This window comes from Pseudoliparis swirei, chromosome 2, assembly GCF_029220125.1.
Source record: "Pseudoliparis swirei isolate HS2019 ecotype Mariana Trench chromosome 2, NWPU_hadal_v1, whole genome shotgun sequence".
Classification (NCBI taxonomy): domain Eukaryota; kingdom Metazoa; phylum Chordata; class Actinopteri; order Perciformes; family Liparidae; genus Pseudoliparis; species Pseudoliparis swirei.
In genome coordinates, this window is record NC_079389.1 from 8,689,967 (window position 1) to 8,695,601 (window position 5,635).

Here is a 5,635-nt window from a genome sequence, read left to right on the forward strand (position 1 = left end):
GAAATCGCTCTCTCTCTCTCACTCTCTCTCTATACATACAAAGACTTCTTTGCACTTTCTACATTTGTTTTTTTCTGTCAAGAAAAAAATAACTTTGGAAGAGTAATACATATATATATAAAATATTTATTGCTCTTCCAAAATAATGTTTTCAACTTTCTGGCTGTAATATCTTATCCCGCATTATTAGAGACATGTCTGATAAAATCTCGACCCCTTGACTGAATATCTGCTCAATACACAAGACTGGTAGAGGAGAGGTCAGGGGTCAAGGTTACAGAAGTCCTTTTAATGTTATATTTATATATATAATATTTTTATATATATATTTATATATAAATATATATGTATATATATTTATATATATATGTATATATATATATACATATAAACATTATATATATTTATATATATTATATATACACATATATATACATGTATATATGTCAATATATACATATATATATATGCCTTAAAAAGTCATACAAATTTATATTGTTAACATTCTCGATGTCAACGTCCGCACCTGTGCGAGAAATACAGATACTATTTTGACGGGAACCTTTATTTTTTCCTGCGGGAAAACTCCACCCACACGTATCAGGGGAGGGGCCAAACATACAAAATGGTTGCTGAGAAGTCCTACAACATTACACTCTGCAGATACATACGACTGCACCAAGAGGATGACTGTGTGCTGGCCTTTGTTCATCTTTTATCATATAAGTTATGCATCTTAACACTAAAAATAAACATAACTAAGGTTTACTTTCAATACAAATCCTTTATGACTCATTTGGCTTGATTTTGAGTGGGCGGGTCATTATGACCCTGAACAGCACAGGTGTCTCGTCTCTATTTATCTACATCACCCCATGAAGAAAAAAAAACTTACAAAATGCAAATAAAATTTAGGAGAAAATACATGTTATGGTAGACTAATGCAATTTAGATTTAGATTTTTTCAATGTACCGAAAAAATAGTTTGAACATGTATTTTTCATTAAAACGAGTGAGTGCTCCTGATTGAACTCTGATCTATGGAGGGGTGAATTACTCAATTCCACTAAAAACTGATTTAATTGTTAGTAATGTTGTTGGTGATGAGGTACAAACTATAGTTTTTAGAATGTTTTGGTTTCTGACCACTTTTGGATGATTCAACATTAACCGGGTCAAATTGACCCGGGAACATCACGGCTGTATGTAAGAAACGAACATAACAGGAGGGTTAAGTGTTGGCCGCAGTACCTTAAATGTCCACAAGATGGCAGTATCGAGCTTCTTGCATTGTGACATTTGTAATCTCCACATTACTGGTATACAGTTGCACAACTATTTCCAATGAGCCCATTCTAGAAACAAACATTTACTTCATAAAAGTTTTAAATATTGTCAAACACGTTTTTATCTCTGCAAATGTATTTTAAAATGGGATCTAAATATTATTTATTTTTTTAAATAAAAGAAAGTGTGTTATTAAAAGGGAAATTGGCGACACATTCAAAGCTTCACACATTCACAGGATGGGCTCGTGGATACGAGCGGCTATCTCTTTGATCTTTTAGGAAGCCATTAAAGTTGTTTTTTTAGGATGAAATAAAATAGAAATTCGGATTGCTTTAGAAATATGTTGTATTTCCATATAACATGCCTTTTGGGCATAATTAGTTTGATCTGTCATTTGCCTGTAACTTACTGTGAATACATGCTCATCTTGGCAAAGACACATTTGAGAAAGAGAGATATTTTGCTGAATAAAAGGTTAAAAAATTTATTCAGGCTTCAATGCACCAACACACTAAACCACTGTTTTAGGAATGCATTCATCTCTATTTCCCTAAATGAAATGAAATCTTTGAAAGCCTTTTTAAACAAGTATTTTTTTCAGTCAGTTGACTATAAGAACAATAGAAAACAAGACCATTACACCGTCACTGACAAAGGTCACACTCTCTCTCTCTCTGACCATCTCTCTCTCTATGATCCTCTCTCTCTGACCCTCTCTCTCTGACCCTCTCTCTCTCTCTCAATCTGACCCTCTCTCTCTCTCTCTCTGACCTCTCTCTCTCTCTCTGACCCTCTCTCTGACCCTCTCTCTCTCGCCGATTAACTTAGAAAGAAGTAAACATCTACAGAGCCGTGACATCGTCCATCCAGACCCACTGTGTGGGTCTGGATGGACGATGTGAAAACTACCTGCTAGAGACAAACTTATTTTGTATCCCCTCTCCTCAACGCTTTCCTTCGGCTTCTTTCTCCCTTTACACCTTTACAAAAATAACTATTGATAAATCCGAGGAGCTCAAGGGTAAAATAGTTCCCACTGAGCTCCTGACAAAGGCGGAAATATGTTCTATACATTCCGGCAGAAGAATCTGACGCGAGAGCGCTCTATACATTGCAAATGGACATGCCGGAGGTGAAAGAGGCTCTGAGTGGAGGAAGGCAGCTGTAAACTGAGAATGACTCGACTCGATTGCCCCTCTGAAGAAGAAGACGATGGTGAGGCAGAGGAGGTTTGCTCCCTGGTTTGACCCTCAGACCCACAAACTAAAGCAAACATCACGAAGGCGTGTGCGTGTGTGTGTGTATAAAAGGTCTCAAACACAACTTTAGGCCTAAATTGAATATTTCTGATTTGCACAACTTTAAATAGGTATGAAGGATTTTGACTTTGAGATTGATGTTCCGAATGAGGAGTGTTGGTGGAAACTTTGAGGAGACACTCGGATGACCAGGTCAGGAAGAGTTGGAGGAGAAAGATGGAAGCCAAGACAAATGATTGGTGTGAAGGAACAAAAAGAGGAAGCAGTTTGATAACAAAAAGAAAAGTGTATCTCTGATCATACAGCATTTCAACTCCTGTTTATAACAAACATATTACACTGACCGATGATCTTTGTCCGAGAAGATCATCCCACGTTTGTGAAGGAGCGCTCTGTGTGGACAGGAAACAGCAAGCTGGAGGCCAGATGATGCCTCTTGGCTTCAGCACAGACTTCTGTCAGAGCCATCGATTGGCTGCAGTGAAAGTGGAGAATTGGGCTTTTTTTTCTTCTCTCTGAGCCTTACAGAACACAAGAGAAATTTCATAATGACCAATCCAGTTCACTCCACATCAAAATGAGCCGACCTCCGTTCTCTCCCGATTGATGAATTCTGCTGGAGTGTAAAAGCTGGAGAAAAAAAAAAAAGTCTTCAGAAAGAGGGTGAAGCCTCATCGACGAAATATAGCCACATTCTGCTTCTTCTTCCTTTCCACTGCTGCTCTTGTTCGGCTCTACATCTGGGAGATGGAGAAACACCTCGGACACGCGTGAACAAATTAATATGAAAGTGGAAAATGTCCCAGATTTGCAGTCTGGAGGCGAGGAGGTGAAACGACATTCCACACACGTGGGCAGGTTTCCACTGGGCAGGTCTTCGCTCTGGATGCTCTCTGAACAGTTGTCGCTCTGTAAAGACCGAGCGGATACAAGATGGTGTTTGAGGTTCGCGGCGCCGGCTGTATTGCCCACATTCCTCTTGCCCTTAGAGGCGAGCTCAGTGTCGCTCTTTTCATTCTGCTTTGCTCATTTTTAAACGGTTAAAAAGATCCTTGACCGCTGTTATTCAAGAGAATGCTCATTCTTAAAAAACATGAACAAAAAGCAGTAAAAGGAAAAATATGGACTCATTATCATCCAAAAGAGTAGATTTAAAAATAAAAATAAAGGAAATTTGATTGCATTTTATTTATTTATGGAAATTCCGTGTCTACTTCTATTGTTTTTTTTCTTTTTTCGTAAGACAAATGTAAACATTATAAATGACGATAAAGAAATCGTCAGTTTCAATACAGTTACATAATTGTGCAGAAGACCCACGTTTTCATTACAGTTATACACGTACAATAAAGGAGACGTTGCCAACACTGGAGGACACGGGAGGTGTACATGAGGATACCAAACTCATCCATGAATCTAGTGAAAAGTGAATATAAAGCTACTGAGAATAATCGGAAAATGGTCGATGGTGCAAGCGGAATAATGAGAAAAGAGAGAAAGAGTTTTGATGAACTATCTTTACACAAGTTATGACATCTTAAACATCAAAAACCTACAATGAACGTAAACATTGTGACGTGTCTGGCTGATTTATTACAACTCACCCAGCATGAGGAACGGGTCTGCAGCTCCTCCTTCAGCTCGCTGCCTCTCCTTCACAGGTGTGTCCAGTGACAGCAGCTTGCTGCCGGTCTTAAGGAAAAGAGATGGTCACAGTGTGGTTGTACTGCTGGTATTAGCGTTCCTCTGGTCGCCGGCCCGTCTTCCTGAACTGAGCAGAACAAAGAGGAACCTTTGGGGCAGCACTGGACCTTTGGGGCAGCAGTGGACCTGACGGGGCAGCACTGGATTGCTCAGTCCATGTACACGAGATCCAATGAGCAGGTGGGTTGTCGGTTCCAGGAGAGTTCAGATTTCCTCTGAATTCAAGAAGTCTCTCTCTCACACACACACACACACACACACACACACATCAGAAACACAACCATTACGTGATTCACTTTCCAGAGATAGATTTTTAAAAAAAAGTAAATGGTCAAAAACCAAGCAGCAGAGATTTTAAACTTTTAGCCTGTAGTCTGCGTCAATCTCTAAATAGTTACACTTCCCATAATGCACCCTGTGTCTCTTGTTGGACCATGTGATGTAACCGAGGTAATGTGGTGATGCAAGTGCAATATTGTATATACAATTAAGAAGAAAAAAACAAAAGGATTTTTTTCACTCAACGTAAAAGAAAATCTAAATCTCTTCTGGTTAATTTAAAACACTTGTATGTATGTAAGTATTTCTGTGTTCTATCTGTGCTCTTCTCACTGGTTTAGAGGGGGCAGATCTCATTACGTCATCAAGGGACTGAATTTGGGCCGCACCGCGATCGTAAACATGTCATTGGACATCTCGGTCATCAGTGACTAACCAGACATCAAATTGTTAACATGTCATAATATTTAGGAGGTGGTTTATGGTAAATTAGAATGGTTTCTAGGTCATAACACTTCCTTCTTTTACATTTTCCTTGGCACCCATTGGGATTTTGCTACATTTCAATTTGTTGACACAGAGTCGTGTCAACAAATTGACGGAGTAAAACTTGCAGCAATCGATTCTCACGCAGCCCGATTTACGCCGTCTTATCCGAGCGTGCCGTTTGCTGTTGAGCCTTAGCGGCCATCGCTGTGACCAGCGGGGCCTTTTCAAGGTTGGTCTTCACTGCGTATCTTCTGGTCACAGCTGGGCCCGTGGCGACGCCTCATCGGCTGCCTCCGTCTTATTAGCGCGAGATTCGTGAGCTTGAGAATTGTAACGAGTCACATCTGCGGCTGAAGATCGACCCAGGGCTCTCAAGTTTTGAAGACAGGCAAGAGTGACATTTCCGTGACGCTCCACGACAGTGAAAACGCAATTATGTGTGCTATTTACATTTACAAGTCATGTTCCGACTCTCTAATCACTCGATTATTGCAAATAGAGGTGTGGCTTCATGCTGCCCAGGTCCCCTGCTGATTTTTCACTCAACAGTAATAGTAGAATGTGTCACACTCGCACGCGGAAATACTGCGCTCCCCAATTATATCATACGCAGA

General features: G+C 39.9%; 1 long non-coding RNA gene across 2 annotated transcripts; it reads right to left on the minus strand.

The window, feature by feature from the left end:
- Positions 1-2,816: 2,816 nt before the first annotated feature.
- On the minus strand, positions 2,817-4,241 carry LOC130201082 (uncharacterized). 2 transcript variants are annotated; one of them, XR_008833131.1, is made up of 2 exons: positions 4,154-4,241; positions 2,817-3,987 (listed from the first exon to the last, which is right to left on the minus strand). It is a non-coding gene; the product is annotated as an uncharacterized LOC130201082 (long non-coding RNA). The 2 variants fall into 2 exon arrangements; XR_008833130.1 differs by having other exon boundaries at positions 2,817-3,990; positions 4,154-4,233.
- Positions 4,242-5,635: the final 1,394 nt, after the last annotated feature.